Genomic DNA, 19,401 nt, shown 5'->3' with positions numbered 1-19,401 from the left:
CATAAAATCTTTTCCTTTCTGTTAACATGCAACCTATTTTACTTTTTATGGTCTTATTTGGTGATCACCATGTCTATGTAGTTTCTATCAATTTTCCTCAAAGTAATTATTCATGTCATAAAGCCATGAACCTTCCATGTAATGCGTAGCTCTTTGAATTCTTTTTTTGGGGGGGCAGGGCAATGAGGGTTAAGTGACTTGTGCAGGGTCACACAGCTAGTAAGTGTCAAGTATCTGAGGCCAGCTTTGAACTCAGGTCCTCTGGAATCCAGGGCCGGTGCTTTATCCATTGTGCCACCCAGCTGCCCTTGTTTCTTCTTCCTGATCCCTGCTTCCCCCCCATATCTCCCAATCTTTCTCCACTTTTATGTAGAAGTCAGCAAGTACCAACAAGTATGTTGATTTAATTTTGAGGGTCTTATCAGGTTCTTCAGACAATTTTTCTACCACTTCATTCTCAGCCACTGATGTTAGTATTTAGGCTGTAATTATTTTCATGGTGCTCTTTTTGCAATACTTATCACTAACACATGAATGATGAAGAGCTATCCCATTAGTTGAGATTGATTTTTTTGCCTTTGCATGTACAACAAAGCTTATTATTCTTTCTCTATTCTTTGCCTCTCCAAGGAGAACTCAGTATTTACATTTAGGGATGATGTTTTTATTTCTTCTGGTTTCATTTATACTAGGAGGGTTAAGATTGATAAGATTCATCTCCTCCTCAATGGTCTTATATTGTACAAAAAATAAAATTCAAATTAATTAATGGTCTAAACACTCTGTTCTTCCTAGCACCCTCTGCTTCTCTTTCCTGTCACTTTGCTAATATCACTATAGAAGTTGCAGGGGATGATGTAAAATTTAAGAGCATCTTGAAATTATTCTTTTCTCCATAGATCAAAAGATCATAGATTTTGAGATTTTAGGAAATGTATAGATCTTCTCTCTCTCTCTCTCTCTCTCTCTCTCTCTCTCTCTCTCTCTCTCTTTCTCTCTCTCTCTCTCTCACACACACACACACACACACACACACACACACACACACACACAAATACTCCTTTCCTGTGCAAAGTTGTAGATACAAGGTTTTTCAATTGCCTTGAATTATTCAGCTAATGTCTGAGATAGAATTTGAACCCAGATATTCTTGACTTCAAGTCCAGTGTTTTATCAACTATTGCATACTGACTCTTATAGTTTTCATTCCTCCTCCTCAAAAAAGGCTGCTAGGAATCTGGAATTTGGCTATAATATTCCTGGAGGTTTTCCTTTTGGGATCTCTTTCAGGAGGTAATCAGTGGATCCTTTCAATTTCTATTTTGCCTTCTGCTTCTAGAATATCAGGGCAATTTTCCCTGACAATCTCTTGGAAGATGCTGTCTAAACTCTTATTTTATTCAGGGTTTTCAGGTAGTCCAATGATTTTCAAATTATCTCTCCTGGATCTATTTTCCAGGTCATTTTTTCCTAAGGAGATATTTCATATTGCCCTATATTTTTTGTTCATTTGGATTTGCTTTACTGTGTCTTGGTTTTTCATAAATTCACTACCTTCCATTTCTTCAATCCTAGTTTTTAGGCAATAATTTTCATCAGACAGCTTTTTTTTATCTCCTTTTCCATTTGGCTTTTCAAGCTGTTAACTTTTTTCTCATAGCTCTCCTGTATTTTTCTCATTTCTCTTTCCATTCTTTCTTCTACCTCTCTAAATCTACCTTCTATCTCTCTTACTTTCTCTTCAAAGTCCCTTTTGAGAGCTTCCATGGCCTGAGACCAATTCATAGTTTTCTTGGAAGTTTTGGATATAGGGGCCCTGAGGTTATCATCCTCTTCTCAGGGTGCACTTCTATCTTCCTTGTTGCTAAAGAAACTCCCTATTGTTATCAACATTCTTTGCTTGCTCATCTTGCTGTTTTTTTTAAATTGACTTTTAGCTCCCTCTTACTTTGGGGCCCTACTTCCAAGCTATACTATCCCAAGCTTTAGAGGGTCCCAGGTGTTTCGGTTTGAGGGAAGGCAGGTTTTTCTCTCACCTGGCCTGTTCTGTGGTTCTGAAGGTAACTTCAAGCCAACTTGCTAGTTAACCAGTCAGCAGAGTGCTGAGGTGGTTCTTAGCTTTGATGAACCTGTGCTCTTCCCTGACCTGGGCCTTCTGCTGGTCAAGATTTCTTCCTGGTCCTATGCTGGGTTGGGATATCCAAATTCCTCCTCAGGTCCCACAGACACCCTTGTATTTTCCACCCCCTGGGCCAGCCATTCAGCCCTCTAACCTGACAGTAAGCTTAATTCCAGAAGATGCTGGTGCTGCAGCTGATTCGGAGGCTGAGGGTAAGTTCCCTTTGCACAGTGTGTTTGGTGTCCGTGTCTGTGCAATCTTGGGGTTGGATTCTGCTCACATCCCAGTATGGCCCCCTTTAATCTGGAAAATAATCTCAGCAGTTGTTTTGTGTGTTTTTCTGCTCCAGGGCTTGTTTTATTGCTCTTTTGGGGGTCAGGTGCTCTGTGTGTTTAATGTCCTTCCTCTGCCATCTTGGCTCCTTCCCCTATTTTTCTCAGGTTGTCTACCTTAAATCATGCCAGAGGAGGAATCTTCTCTATGCCATATTAAGCAAGTGGATATCCATCCTCAGTTTGAAGACCTCTGGCTAGCAAGAATCCAGGACTCCCTCAATCCATTTTACTTTTGAATAGCTCTCATTATTAGTAGTTTGTTGTTGTTGGGGGTTTTTAATCATTTCTTCTTTATTTTTAATTTTTTTTTCTTTTAGAGTTTCATATTTTTTACCTGCCTGCACCCTCTTCCTACCCACTGAAAGGAAAGTGATATGATATTATATATGTGAAATCATGCAAAACACATTTCTGTATTAGTCATGTCACAAAAAAGCAAGAAAATTGAAGTGAGAAAATTATACTTCAATTTACATTCAGAGTCTACTCTCTCTCTCTCTCTCTGGAGGTAGATAGATATTATATTATATTTTATTTTACTTTGGTTATGATAGAATTTTCCCCTAGAGTCCAAAGGTGGGACATTGAACCTTTGATATATAGCTGTCTTCAGGAAGGGTAACAAGTCATTTCCTGTCATAGGACAAATTGAACCAGGTTGGGTCTTCTCTCTCTAAATGCCTGCACCATATCAACCAGGAGAGGAAAAGGGATTCCTTTAGTGATTGGGTCTTTTGGTCTAGAAAGAATCCTGATAAATTTATCAGGTGTTAGCTAAAGAGATCAAAGTAATAGGCAAAGTCAAGATTCTAGGATTCCCTAGTTACCTATTTTCTCATTAAAATTTCACTACCGCCATCATAATTTACTGCTTTATATTATAAAATATACTAGTTTATGGTTCATGAAAGTACTTTACACACAATAACTCATGATATTCTCCTCAAATCACCCAAAATTCCTTTAAAGAAATAACAGTATAAATAAATCTATTCTATGATGCTCTGATCACATAAGGATCAGATAAGGTATAAAAGAGGGAGACAAATGAATGCTAAGCAAATGTATTTGTTACCATGATGATGAAGATGAAGCAAAAAACAATATGCCTCTTGAGGTAGGTGCTATTTTATAGAGGAGGAAACTGAGGCTGAGAAAGGTCAAAATACTTTCCCAGGGTTCTGCAGCAATAAGAGTTTGAGATAGCATTTGAACCCAGGACTTTCTGACTCTAATTTAAGAATTCTATTTTAACCCAAAAGTATTGGAGGATCACTTCTGTAGGTCTAAAGGGTCTTGCAGACAAAACAAGATGAGAAATGCTTTAAATTTCCATTTTTCTGAAATTTCTGGACTAAATAAAAAATGAAGGCCATTAAGGTGTGACTGCATTTCTGGTTATAATTAGTAAAGCATATCATTCCAAGTGTCTCTGCTTCCTAGGACATTTTACTATTCTCTTTTTGCTCTTAGGCTTCCATTTTTTTGTTGATAGTTACCCCAGCCTTTCTTTCCAAAGTCCTACTCTGATGTTTTAACCCAGTGTGGACATCCCTTTGGCTTCTCAAAGGCTATCTCGGAGAAGCATAAGTTCGGCAGTTTCTGGCATGCTGAGAGGGATTCATGTAGAATCCTTGCAATGGACTATGTGTCTTTTCCAAGGACTGGCTGAGATCAGCACAAAGGCATTCATCACCTTTGGGAAGGTCACTTGGAGATGTGTTCTTTGGTTGTATCTACCCATGAAGTCATTCTATGAATTTAAACTGAGATTTTTTTTTTGGGGGGGGGGGTTGGGGAACAAGGAGAAGATGGTGCCAAAGACATAGATAAAAATGAGGTTAAAAAATAGCCCTACCTGAAACTATTTTATTTTATGTTAAAGACGAGGGAATAACACTAAGGGGCAATGAAGAAATTGGATTGTTTGTATCTGCCCTAATGCACAGGAAAGGCAATGGAAATACACACACATACACATATGCACACACATATACACACATCCCCCCATGTGTGTGTATGTATATATATATAATTGATGTGTATTTATGTGTGTATGAATAAGGGGGAGATTGGATATTTTCAGGATATGAAAAGACCTATATAGTCATTTATATAGATTGTACCCCAAGCCTCCAAAAGAATCTATAATGAGCACTTTCCACCCTCTCTCCACAAAAAGGCATCATCCTTCTCTTGAAGGGGGAAAACCCACGACCTCCCAAGGTAGTTCATACCCCTTCAGTATAACTAATTTTTAGGAAGTATTTTTTTTAATCCCCTCATATTCCATCTGAATTTGTCTCTTTTGCAAATCACACTAAATTCTGAGTAAGAAACAGAGTGGTGACCTTGAGAACCCTCTTTTGTGTCCCAATGGCTAGTAAGGGCTCACTATGTTGACCCTTATTTGTCCAGACCCTTGGGCAAATGATAGTCTTGAGACAAAGTAATGATTGACAGCAGCCAGTTTATAACTGGTGGCCTAAGTGTAGAGAGTTAGTTGAATGAGGCAATAGTCCACGTGTCCAAAAATAAAGTGAGAGGCAAGTCTCATAGTAGAAAGTCCAGGAAATCCATGAAGGTAAGAGCATACAGATCAGGGAGGGGAGGGGTAAATTCAGCAAAGACATTCCTAAGGAAGTTGTTACTAAAAGATCATTTACTAGGAGTGGCATTTCGCCATCCTTTATGCCAAGGCTGTTCAGACATACCCTTATATGTTCTTCCTGTCCTATATCTATGAGCTGTCTGTAGCTGGGGCATCCACCATTGGCTTTGATTTCAACCATGGAGGAAGAATTCCTTCATCACCCTTTACAGCTCCTCCTCCCCACCCTGGGGTGGGGGGTGCCCTGGACTCTCTCCCTCTCTCCATTCCTCCCTCCTGTTTTTTTCTTGGGGTAAAAAGCATCAACATAACCACAATGATGAAAAAAATATTTATTTTCATGGGAAAATAATACCAACTTAGTTTGTCTGTTAGAAAGATTCCTAGATTTAGGGATGGAAAGGCCCTTATCAATGACCTAGTCCAATTCCTCCTTTTTTACATAAGAGGAAACTGAAGGTAAGAGATGTTACATGACTTTCTCAATGCCACACAGCTACCAAGCGGCAGATGAAGAATTTGAAATGTGGTCCCATAATTCTCCTAACCTCACCACTTTCTTTCTTGGTACCATACTGTCTCTAGCATAATGGAAATTTCCTCTGGTCTTGGAGTCCTGCCTCTAATAGCAATTGTGTGACCTGGGGTGAGTCATTTAAATTATCTGAGCCTCAGTTACTTCATCTGTAAAATGGAAATAATGTCTGCACAGCTAATGGAACCCACAGCTATCTTATTGAAAAAAAATTGATATATATTACTGTTCTATATAAATGTGAACTACTTCTGTGTGGGATTTCCCATTCTATCCCTCCAAAGAGACCTCACCTCTAAAGCTTTATGCTATAATGGTCTTAGACGGAACAGGTTTTCTCGCCTCTTTCATTTTTACAGTAAACTACGACCATCTCTTTGTAGCTGAACCTTACCAGAAGAAAGACTACTGTGGTACAAATGGCTTTATACTACGCCATTTTAATTGTGCTGTTAGCCAATCTAAATATTGCCATAAATAATTAGAGCGTGCTTGCCTGTGGCTTGTTAATATCTGTCTAAACTTACCTTAGAAATGATTAAGCAGAAGGATTATCCCCAGGGGCTCAAATTTCCACGTGGCAGTCACAAGAAATCAGGCCTCCTTGAAACCTTGGGCTGTCAAACTCTGGAAGCAAATGTGGCAATTTGGGAATTATTAATGGATGTATATCCCAGGGGTCACAATAAGAGCATAATTAATGAAGATTATGCACCTACTATGTGCCAGGCACTATGCAAAGCCCTGGGGGCACAAATATAAAGAAGGAAACAGTCACCATGAGTACAGAGCTTAGTATTTCTTCCTTTCTCATGGTTCTGATCCCTTCGCTATTTGGGGACACTAGTGAACGTTTCTGGGAGGGAGGTGAGGCACTGAAAAGTCAAGAGATCAGTCTTAAGATTGGTTTAGGAAGCAGAGACACAGAACTACAAAAATACAGACTCAGAATAGAGCTTACAGGTCCCTTTGATCTAAATCTATACCTGAACAAAAATCACTTATGCAGCAATCCTAACCCATGGTCATTGACTGTTTGCTTGGGGCTGTCCATTACCTTCCAAGGGAGCCTATTCCACTGGGATAGCTCTAACTGCCAGAACATTAAGTTGTCTGCCTTTCTCCCTGTATATTTCTCCCAAATGTGTCTTTCTGGTACTTTGGTCAATTCTCTTTAGCAGAACCAGTGTCATCCATGGTCCACATGTAAGCCCTTTAGATAACTGAAAGCAGCCACCCTGTGTGCACCAAATCTCTTCTCCAGGCCAAATATCTCTGATTCCTCTAGCTCACCTTTGTTTCTCTCTAAGCTGCACTTGGAACTTCCTCTACCATGCCTCAGCTTCTGTTTTCCTGAAGCATCAGTCTAGCCCTGAAATTCATGCACTGGAAGTATTGGACCGTTTGCTTCCTCAGGATCTTCCTTGATCAGATGGCTCCTACCATTTCCTCCTTTAAGGAGGGCATCGGGCCAACCATTTCTCCTTTCTCCCCTGGCTGTTCTTGTGACTTCCCTTAATATATGTTCCTGCTCTTGGTACCTTTGTTTCTCTCCATTCCCTATTTCCCATTCCTCACTTTTCAGCTTCCGTTTATATATTTTCTTTTCCGATTAGAATGTAAGCTCTTTGGGAGTAACTAGGTGGCTTAGTGGATAAGGTACCAGTCCTGGATTCAGGAAGAACTGAGTTCAAATCTGGCCTCAGAGACTTGAGATTTACTAGCTATGTGACCCTGGGCAAGTCACTTAACTCTCATTGCCCTGGGAAAAAAATGCCGAATGGAAATAGAATGTAAGCTCTTTGAGGGTAAAACTGTCTTTCTTTCAGCTTTTATTTGTATTTCCAGTCTTTATCACTATATGCCTGGTGCATAGTAAGTACTTGATAAATGCTTGTTGACTGACTGCCTGATTTGGCATGGCCCCCATTTCAATCATCTTCCTCTTAATGAGCTCTAGATGCATTTCCCAGAAGGAAATAGTCTGGTAACTAAAAGACAGACACCTTGTTGGGCTGATCTTCTCCTTTCAGTTTGATTACTTTTTCCTACCTTGCCTTTTTTCTTCCTGCTTCATGGCATTTGAAAAACCTACTTTATAACCACATACTTTATTGAGGACAAAAGAAGGTGAGACAAATGGGGAAGATGTGATAAGGCCATAAAATTGTTTTTTTTTTCTTTTTTAAAAAAATAATGCATGAGGGATAAATCCATGCACATTGATTTAAATGGTTCCTAAGCTCTTTCCTTCTGTCTTACACAGCAGGTGGCAGAGTCCTCCAAGGAGTTTGTGCCTAGACGGGCAGGCAGTTCTGCAGAAGCCAGCCCCATCAAAGTCATAAGTGGTCTCTCCTTGTCACTCAGAGGTCCAGGTTAAGCTATAAGTTCTCAAGCACCTCAAAAGGCACCTTGCCAAGTAAGAGACTAACATACTTTCAGTTCCTGTCATTTAGACCTTCATAGCCAGGAAAGCAGAAAAAAGGAGTGTAGGAAAGGAGAAGTGATGCCCCAGAACTGATCTGAGAGAAGTCTGATACCTTTGGAGTGTTTTCCCTGATGAAATACATCCCTTAAATAGAAATGGCATCCCTAGTTAAGGGATCAAGTTGTCACAGAAATTGTGTTTCTCATCTCACTGCCAGTCCTTGGAATTCCCATGCCAACCTTCCCTCTGTACCCTCTTGAGTGGCAAATTCCACTGTGGTATATGACAAGTACACTGACACACACATACTTCCTCTCCTCTTTTCACCTTGACCTTGGGGCAATACTAGAAAGGAACTATATATATATATATATATATTTTGGGGGGGGGGGAGGCAATTGGGGTTAAGTGACTTGCCCAGAGTCACACAGCTAGTAAGTGTCAAGTGTCTGATTCAGGATTTGAACTCAGCTCCTGAATCCAGGGCCGGTGCTCTATCCACTGCACCACCTAGCTGCCCCCTAGAAAGGACCAATATTGTCAGAACTAGGGATGTTGGCAGGGAAGGGTTGCTTTCTCTGGGCTTCACTGATGTCCCTTTAGTCCAGATCTGGAGTCGATAGTAATAGCCATAGCCCCTGACTTTTTCCCACATCCTGTGCCTCACCCCAGAGCAGGTGTCCTGAATCTGGGGTTTGTTAACTTATTGCTTAAATATTTGGATTATTGTATTTCAATATAACTGGTTTTATTTGTAATTATATTCTTTTATTTTATACATTTGAAAACATTATCCTGAAAAGAGATCCATAGGCTTCACTCAACTGCTAATGGGGTTAAGAACCCCTGCCCAAGAGGGGAGAGGTGGCACAATAGAATGGAGAGGACATAGAAGCCTTGAATTTGAATTCAGGCTCTGCAACTCACTATTGGTAATGACCTTGAGCAAATCACTCAAAGTCCATGACCCTCAGTTTCCTTCTTGTAAAAATGAGGAGGGGGTTAGGATAGTAGACTTGATATTTTCTTTTTTTTTTCTTTTTTGTTTTTAAGTGAGGTAATTGGGGTTAAGTGACTTGCCCAGGGTCACACAGCTAGTAAATGTTAAGTGTCTGAGGTCAGTTTTGAACTCAGGTCCTCCTGACTCCAGGGCCAGTGCTTTATCCACTGTGCCACCTAGCTGCCCCTAGACTTGATATTTTCAAGGTCCCTTATAGGTCTAGTCCCTTGAGAAAATGACTTAAATATTTGGGGGGCTAGTTTTTAGCTCCACAGTATGTCTGTTCTCTTTATTATTATGATTATCCCCACTCCAAGGAGTCATTGAAAGCTACCCCTAGTTATTGGTGAGTTGAGATATGCCTGTTGTGTATCACAACTGTTCTGAGTTGCACAAACCTGAACAGTTTTATGTGGTCACAAAGAGGAAGTCTCAAAGTCAAACTTTGCAAATAAGACTCATAAATCTGGAAATAAAAACAGAGTGAAATCATTCATTAATTCCATAACAGTTACCTGCTTTTCTTGTATTTTCTGGAAGGGATGACTCAACATGGGATACCATGGTGTAATGGAAATTTGATGCAATTCAATAAATAATTATTGAGTGCCCATTATGTATGAAAGCATTATGGTGTTCTGGATGGATTGAGACATGGCTTTGAAGCAAGGAAGATCTGGATTTAATTCATTCCCCTCACATGCTGGCTGTAAGACCCTGAGGAAGTCACTTAACATTTTAATTCTCTAGTACAGGGCTTCTTAAACTTTTTCCACTCATGACTCTTTTTCTCCAGAGAAATTTTTCCATGAACCCATGTATATAGGCATATAAAACAGTTATACATAACCTTTCACTGTTGCCAAAATTTTTGTGACTCCCACATTCAGTTATACAATTCCATATGGGGTTGCGACACATGGTTTAAGAAGCTTGGCTCTAGGGGCAGCTAGCTGGCACAGTGGATAAAGCACCAGCTCTGTATTTAGGAGGACCTCAGTTCAAATCTGGCCTCAGACACTTGACACTTACTAGCTGTGTGACCCTGGGCAAGTCATTTAACCCTCATTGCCCTAAAAAAAAAAAAAAAAAAAAAAAAAAAAAGAACCTCGGTTCTAGTTAACTCTCTAAGTGTGTAAGTTGCAGAAAGAGGTGTTGACCTGATTTGGTTATTTGGTTTAAGGTGTTTCCTCACCTAAGCTTTCCAAATTTCAGTGAAATCATATCTAGTCTGTATTCTCTTATTTCTGTTATGAACAAATCACAATTAGAATGAAATCATCCTTCTCGCCACCCTGGAGAGAAAAAAACAACAACAATATTTTAAAAGAAAATCCATTTTATTTTTTGGGGGAAGGTAAGGGAATGCAATATCTACATAAATATAATAAATGACAAATTCATGGGAGAGAGAACATTAATAGCTGAGTGGAGGGGGAATGGTTGCAAAGGATCATTTTTAGAAGGTGGCAACTGAAGCAAGCCTTCAATGAATTGAATGATTCTGGCAGGCACATATGAAGAAAGAATCAAGCCAGCTCTGCTACATCCTTCCCTGTGGGAACTTGAACAAACTCTTTCATTTCTGTGAGCCTGTTTCAGCCTTTGCAAATCAGGGGACTGGAAGAGATGACGTCTAAGGTCTCATCTAAATCTCAGTTACAAAATGGTAACAGCTCCCTTTCTTTCTCCCCTCCTTTCCTCTTCTATCACAGAAACTAAATTTTTAGTGATTAAAGGACTGGAAGATTTTCATCTTTGGTTAGGTAAATATCTCCATACAAACCTATTGTTCTCCTTTCTTTTGAAATTGTTGTATAGACCCATCTTTTGTTCTCATGGACAACCAAATAAGTTTCTTGAACAAAAATAATGACTACAGTAATAATGGCATAGAGACAAAGCAAAACTGAGGGATTCACAGGATGATTTCATTTATTCTAGAGAAGATGTGTCCCATAAGTCTAATATGGTGTTTGATTCTAGATATGTAAAGTAATTCAATCAAAGTTTATTGATGGTTGCCATAAAGGAATTGAGGTATCCTCTCCAGAGCTGAGATATTTGTTCTCCATGTTTATGTAATAACTAAAACCAGAACTCTGAGGAATGCTTAGAATAAAAGGAAAAGCAATTGTGAAATGTATTACCTTTTTATATAGTGACTTCCAGAAGTTTGTGTTAAGTGGGGCATACCCTGTGGTATACTCATTCTGTCTCCAATCTCCAATTCGGTACTTCAATTTCTAAGCACTGTGTGGATCATCTTCCTGTATAAGACATAGCTCATGAGCCCCAACCAATATTTTTTAAAATTCTTTTTTATCAGTGATGCATAGAATGCATAATTTGTAACAGGAATATTAATTAAATGCAAAATAAATTATTGTTCAGTCTTTTCAGTTGTATCTAATGCTTTTTGATCCCATGTGGGATTTTCCTGGCACAGGTATGAAAAAGGCTTGCAATTTCCTTCTCCGACTCATTTTATAGATGAAGAAACTAAGGCAAACAGGGTTAAGTAGCTTTCCAAAAGTCACACAGCTAGTAAGTGTATGAGGCCAGATTTCAACTCAGGCCCATTGCTCTATCCACTGAGGGGGCACCTAGATGCCCCATCAATATAAATATTAAACATTAATGCACTATAATTCTCTGACCTTACAACCTTGATATTATTTTCCAACACTCAGGTCAACTATACTTAAGGAATGTGTTGCTAGGGCACGTGCATAAAATAATGATGGTGGTGGTGATGATATAGTATCTTGAGGTGGTAGTAGTGGTGATAATGATATAGTATCTTGAGGTTTGCAAAGTCCTTTAAAATATGACTTCATTTGATCTTCACAATAGATTTGGAGGCACATGCTATTATTATTTCCATTTCCCATTTTAATGATAAGGAAAGTGAGAACAAGAAAGATTAAATATATACTCTGAGGCAGGATTCAAACTCAGATTTTTCTGACTCCATATCCCACTATTGATCCACTGTGCCACTTATCAGAGGTAATGTGTGACCAGTTCACATACATCCAGGGGAAGCTCATGCTCCTGGTGCAAAGCTATTTATGTCCCCCTGGATCCCTTTACAGTGCTCTTTACTGAGTCTTCAAACCACCAGGCATCACTCTCTGGTGACCCTACAAGAGTTAAAGCAATTGTGCCTGCCAGGTATTGCTCTCTGATACTCCCTTTCAGTCTTTGCTTTCCATTCTAGCTAGTCATCAATGACTACCAGATACCAAAGGGTCACCTAAGAGGAATGCTGGAGTGATAACACTTTCACTACCTCTGTTAAGCAACTTCCACATTCACTGGGTGGTAGGGGCTTTGGAGAGGCTTGATAAAGTGGTTAACAATCTCTTTCAGGCTGCTCTGTTATTCTTGTCTTTTACCATCTTACTGTGCTTTAGCTATATTCCCCAGCTGAGGTCTTATCTTCTGAACCACCTACAATTCCCTCCTTCATCTACCGATAGTGCTCTGCTTACTTATTCTTTTCTCAAGCAGAGAATGGCATCTTTCCTCAGCAAAATTTCTCAGTTTAATGACTGAAAATCTCTTATCCTCAGCCAATCTTCACTAGGAAGTATAGATGCCTTAGGATGAGATCATGCCTACCCTTTGACCTCTTCTTAGAACACTTCTCTAATCTATTGTTCATATTATGAACTCTGCTCTGCATTATTCTTTTTTTTTTTTTTCTCAGCACCAAACTTCAGGCTCTACTTAACTCCTTTGGGTTTCTCATTTCATCTGCCAATGTGGTCAGAAAGCAATTTTTTTTTTTAGGATTTATCATACCACCAGATTGAGACAAATCTCATCAAGGCTCTGTTTCTCCTAACAAAAGGGGGAATAATTGACACTAGGAGTTAAGGAATCTTTTACATTTTTGATGCAGCCATATAGTCTAAACATACCTTGCTAGCTAGTAGAACTCTAAAAGACTGCATTATGCAAATAATAATTACTGTGCTGGATAAAGAATTCTGAGACACTATCACCTTTCTCCTACTTTCTGAGCAGCTCATTACAGCTGGTCTTTTGCTGTCCTTTCCACATAAACAAAGCATTATATTGTTAATGCCTCCAGTAAATGAAAGTGTCTTTGACCTACAAGTATGTTTGAATTTCACACAACAGATCTAGACTCAGTAAACACTTTCATGAGCTCTCAACTCTAATTATGGTAGAAGGTATTTACTTAAACAATTAAGTTTGAGAAGTTCAAGAACAGAAGTTATGGTGAGTTTGTGAATTCTTCCCTCCTTTGGTCATGATAGGTGGAGATTATAATGTATAGTTGTAATGTATGCGTTTGGAATACTAGGAGCTCCAGAGAATTGAGGGATCATTTTTTATTTTTGCCCCTTGGCATGAGGTCTATGTATTTTGACAGACGAAGGTAGGAAAATGTGAAAGACGTGGTTTTCTTGAATTCATTTGGGGATTAGTTGATAGAATGAGAGAGAAATAAAGGATCCCTAGCTTGCATGACATACAGGATAGATTATTGGACTTGGAATCAGGAAAAAAAGCTGAATTCAAATAGCATTTTAGATCATTTTTTGTTGTTGCTGAATCCTTTTAATCATGCCTGGTTCTTCATGATCCCATTTGGGTTTTTCTTGGCTAAGGTACTAGAGTGGTTTCCTATTTCCTTCTCCAGCTCATTTTTTGAGGAATTGAGTCTCATAGGATTAAGTGACTTGCCCTGGGTCACACAGCTAGTAATTATCTAAGACTGAATTTTAACTCGGGTACTAGTGACTCTAAGGTAAGCACTTTATCCACTGCACTACCTAAGGCTATCATTTACTGTATAACTGTAAGCAAATTACTTAACCTCCTGGAGCCCACCTCACAGGGTAGTTGTGAGGATCAAATAAAATAAATAATGCTTTATAAATCTAAAGTACTATAAAAATGCCAGTTATTATTCTGAAAAGGAGGTCGCATGATATAGCTAAAGTCCCACAAGCACCATTGAAGGGGTAGTAGAAGCCATAGGGGTGATTTCATTTGAAGGTCTCATACCTCTCTGTCCAGAAGTGCCACTGCCTTCTTCAATGAGGTCAGAGAAACATGCAGGGTTAAGATTTCATCTGAGCAGAACCTGAAATAGCAGGATTTTAATCTGCTTATAGGGCAGGCTAAGTATTCAAACTCTTCCTCTATAATCTGTCTCCTACTTTAAATAAAACCCTTAAATCTACTTCCCAGCATATGTTTCCCCATTCTCATCACCAAGGGCAATGGTGGCCCTTTAGAAAGCTTGTTACGTGAACTGTTTCATTTGATTCTTACAACAAACATTTGAAGTAGGTACTCTGCGCATCTTTTTTACAGATGAAGATACTGAGGTCCAGGGAGGTCACAAAACTTCCACATAGCCACATAAGTAATAAACAATGGAAAAAGAATTTAAAATGTGGGCTCTTGGGCCCCAATTTTGTGTTCTTTCTCTATTATCTCTCAAGATACACAGTGTATGCAAGCAGTATGCTCTAAGCATTTCCTCCTGGACCCTTCTCAGTTTTATGATCAGCACTATTGAAGTCCAGGCTCTCTCAGACAGTTCAATGATCTCTTAGGCCATTCCACTGTATCCTTTGAAAGCTCTGCTGCATTCCCCCATTGTTTCAGTTATATGTATAGATAGTTTTCAACATTTGTTTTCATAAGATTTTTAGTTTCAAAATCTATTCAATGTGCCACCTAGCTTCCCTCTCTCTAGTGTTTTTTTTTAATTTTTTAAAATTTTATTTTCATTTTTTTAGTGAGGCATTTGGGGTTGTGACTTGCCCAGGGTCACACAGCTAGTAAGTGTTAAGTGTCTGAGGCCGGATTTGAACTCAGGTCCTCCTGACTCCAGGGCCTGTGCTCTATCCACTCTCTAGTGTTTTTGTTTGTTTGTTTGTTTTTCTAATGTCTTTAATAGGAATGAGTGTTGTGCTTTTTCAAAAGCTTTCTTTGCATCTATGGAGATAATCATATGACTTTGGTTAGTTTTCTTGTTGATGTGGTTGATTATGTTGATAATTTTCCTAATGTTGAACCAGCCCTGCATTCTTACTTTAAATTACTGTAATCTCCTTGCTAATATTTCATTTTAGATTTTTGAATCATTATTTATTTGGGAAATTGGTCTATAATTTTCTTTCTTTGTTTTGGCTTTGCCTTTTTAAGTATCAACATCATATTTGTGTCATAAAAGGAATTTGGTAGTACTCCACCTATTTTTCCAAATAATTTGTATAGTATTGGAATTAATTGTACTTTAAATGTTTGGTAGAATTCACTTGTAAACCCATCTGGCCCTGGAGATTTTTTCTTAGGGATTTCACTTATGGCTTCCACCCAATGTTTTGTTTTTTTTTTTTAATCTCTTCACCCTAAATGAAACCTGGTTGTAATTGAAGGTGGTATAGAGTTGAAGAAGATAGTTTGACCAGTTACATTGGGCTCATTAGTCTCTATAATTAATATTTCTGGGTGTTATGGTGACAAAGAAGGTGAAACCAAGATGGCAGATTAGAGGTAGCAACCCTGCTGAACTCTCTCAACATTCCCCTCTAAACAACTTCATATTTTCTCTTTTTGATTATTTACGTAACATTTTATTTTCCCCTAATTACATGTAAAAACAATTTATAACATTTTCATTATAAATTTTGAGTTCCAAATTTTCTCCCTCTCTTCCTCCTTCTCCTTCTCCCTCATTGAGAAGACAAGTGATTTAATATAGTTTACACATATACAGATACACAAAACATTTTCATATTAACTTTTTTGTAAAAGAAAATGTGGGGCAGCTAGATGGCGCAGTGGATAAAGCACTGGCCCTGGATTCAGGAGTACCTGAGTTCAAATCTGGCCTCAGACACTTAACACTTACTAGCTGTGTGACCCTGGGCAAGTCACTTAACCCCAATTGCCTTACTAAAAAAAAATGCACACCAAAAGAACCCCAAGAAAAATAAAGTTAAAAATATGCATTCATCTACATTCAGACACCATCAGTTCTCTCTCTAGAGGTGGGTAGAATTTTTTTTTATCATAAGTCCTTCAGAATTGTCTTGGATCATTGTATTGCTGAGAATAGCTAAGTCACTCACAGTTGATCATCATACACAGTTGATCATCATACTCTTACCATGTACAATGTCTTCTTCATTCTGCTCCTTTCACTTTGCATCAGTTCTTGTAAGTTCAGGTTTTTCTGAAAGACACACTCATAAGTTCTTTTGAGTGTGTGTGTGAGGCAATTGGGGTTAAGTGCCTTGCCCAGGGTCACATAGTTAGTAAGTGTCCAGTGTCTGATGCCGGATTTGAACTTAGGTGCTCCTGAATCCAGGGCCATTGCTTTATCCACTGCATAACCTAGATGCCCCCATAAGTTCTTATATCACAATAGTATGCCAATAAAATTATATACCACAACTTTTTCAGCCATTTCCCAACTGATTATATCTCCTCAATCTCCAATTCTTTGCCACCACTAAAAGAGCTGCCATGAATATTTTTGCCATGTAACTCCTTTTCTTTTTTTGTCTCTTTGGGATACAGACTCTCTGGTATTGCTGGATCAAAGTTGTGCATGATTTTATAGTTCTTTAGGAATAGTTCCAAATTCTCCAGAATGGTTGGACCAGTTCACAACTCTACCAACAGTGCATAAGTGTCCCAATTTTCCCTGATCTCCTCCAACATTTATTATTTTCCTTCTCTGTCATCTTAGCCAATCTGATAAAGTGTAAGCTGGTACCTAAGAGTTGTTTTAATTTGCATTTCTCTAATAAATAATGATTTAGAGCATTTTTTTCATGAGTTTAGATAGCTTTGATTTCTTCATCTGAAAACTGCCTGTTCCTATCCTTTAACCATTTATCAATTGGGGAATGGCTCTTATTATTTTTTATAAATTTGGCTCAGTTCTCAACATATTTGAGAAACCTTTTTTATAAAAACTTGCTGTAAATTTTCTTAACAGTTATAATTACTAACTGTATTTCCTTCCATCCTATTTCTTTTCTTTTTTTTTTTTTTTGCGGGGCAATTGGGGTTAAGTGACTTGCCCAGGGTCACAAAGCTAGTAAGTGTTAAGTGTCTGAGGTTGGATTTGAACTCAGGTACTCCTGAATCCAGGGCCGGTGCTCTATCCACTGCTCCATCTAGCTGCCCCCATCCTATTTCCCTACTGTTTATCCTACTTTCTTTCTTTCTCCTTTTCCTTTTTCCATTTTCAAAAGAAAAAGAAAGAAGGAGTTAAAAAATAGCATGCTTCTGTCTGTGTTCAATCAATCTCAGTTCTTTCTCTGGAGGTACATAGTATGCTTAATCATTAGTCCTTTGGGATTGTCTTGAATTATTGTATTTTTGAAAATAGCTAAGTCATTCACAGTTCTTCAAATAATATTGCTGTTACTGTGTACTACATTCTCCTGGTCCTGTTCACTTCAATATACATCATTTCGTGTAAGTCTTTCCAGCTTGTCATTTCTTATAGCACAGTAATGTTCCATTGCCACCCTATATCACCACTTGTTTAGCCATTCCCCAACTGATAGGCATCCCTTTGATTTCCAATTCTTAGTTACCACAAAATAGAGCTGCTATTAAAACTTTTAGACAAAAGGTCCTTTTCTCTTTTTTGGATGACTTTCAGATATAAATTTAGTAATGATATTACTGGAATAAAGGGTATGCACAATTTTAGAGCACTTTGGGCATTGTTCCAAATTGCTCTTCAGCCAATTCTCCTTTTTAAGGAATTCTTTTCTTCAGTGAATTTTTTTTACATCTTTTCCTATTTGACCAATTCTTCTTTTTAAGGCAATCTTCTCTTTGTTGGATTTTTGTCACTCTTTTACCATTTGTCCTATTCTCTTTTTAAAGTATTTTTAAGTATATTCTTCAATACTTTTTGCACTTCATTTGCCAAAATGTTGACTTTTTTCATGATTTTCTTGAATCACTGTCCAATTCCTTGTTCAATTTTTTTCATCTACTTCTTTTATTTGACTTTTAAAATCCTTTGTGATATCTTCTAGGAATCCTTTGAGCCCAAAATCAATTCACATTTTTTTTTCTTTGAGGCATTTAATGCAGTAGTTTTAACTTTGTTGTGTCTTCTGAGTTTGTATTTTGATCTTTTCTCTCACCAGTGTAAGCTTCTATGGTCAGGACCTTTATTTTTCTTATTATTTTTTCCTTCTTGATGTTTAACTTCATATTAAAGTTTCCCTCTGTCCTGGGATTGAAGGGGCACCATCACAAGCTTTAGAGTTCTTGTGCAGCTCGTTCTGAGAGTCTATAAGCTTTTGGTTCTTCCAAGGGAGTATGATATAAGAAGAGGTATGTTTACTACTTTCCTGGCCTGTGTTCTGGTTGATGAGTAACCACAAGCACTCTTTTCTGTCCTGGTACTGTGACCACAGCCCCCACTTCCCTGGAGCTATAAGCTCTGGTATGGTACTGCTCCTCTTACTGAAGGCAGTGACCCAAAACTGAGAAGTGGATCCGAGTCTTGGCAATGCAACAGTGTCCTGCACTCAGTGTCAGCAAAGGGACCTCTATAATATCCTTCTGCCTGATTATCTGACCCCTTGGCATCTTAGTAAATGGAATGAGCTCACCCATTAAAAGGAAGCAGATAGTAGAATGAATCAGAGACCAGAATCCAACATTATGTTATTTATAGGAGACACACTTGAAGCAGAAAAACACACATGGAATTAACCCTGGAGTTGAAATAAAGGGCTGGAGCACAATTGTATATGCTTCAGCTAAATTTAAAAGAAAGGCAAGGGTAGCAATCATGATCTCAGACAAGGCAAAAGCAAAAATAGCATTAGTCAAAAGGGATAATTAGAGAAACTACATTTTCTAAAAGGTAACATAGATAATGAAGTCATTTTAGAAAATTTTAGAGCAAATTTCTCTGATAAATGCCTCATTTCTCAAATATATACTGAGTATAGAACTGAGTCAAATTTGTAAAAACTAAGAGCCATTTTCCAGTTGAAAAATGATCAAAGTATTTGAACAGGCAGTTTTCAGAACTGTTTCTTTCCATATATCTATAAACATATAAAAATTTTGAAACACTGGTGATTAGAGAAAGGAAAATCAAAGCAACTCTGAGGAACCACCTCATCCCCATCAAAAATGACAATTTCTGGAAGGAATGAGGGAAAAATAGGTGCACTAATGAATTGTTGGTGGGGTAGTGAATCGGTCTAACCATTCCGGAGAAATGTTTGAAACTATGCCCCAAGGGCTAAAAAACTGTGCATACCTTGACCCAACGATCAAACTATCTGAATCCCAAAAAAGGTCAAATGAAAGGGACCTATATGTAC

The sequence above is a fragment of the Dromiciops gliroides genome, chromosome 2, assembly GCF_019393635.1.
Source record: "Dromiciops gliroides isolate mDroGli1 chromosome 2, mDroGli1.pri, whole genome shotgun sequence".
Taxonomy (NCBI): Eukaryota; Metazoa; Chordata; class Mammalia; order Microbiotheria; family Microbiotheriidae; genus Dromiciops; species Dromiciops gliroides.
Note: the sequence above shows the minus strand (reverse complement) of the source record.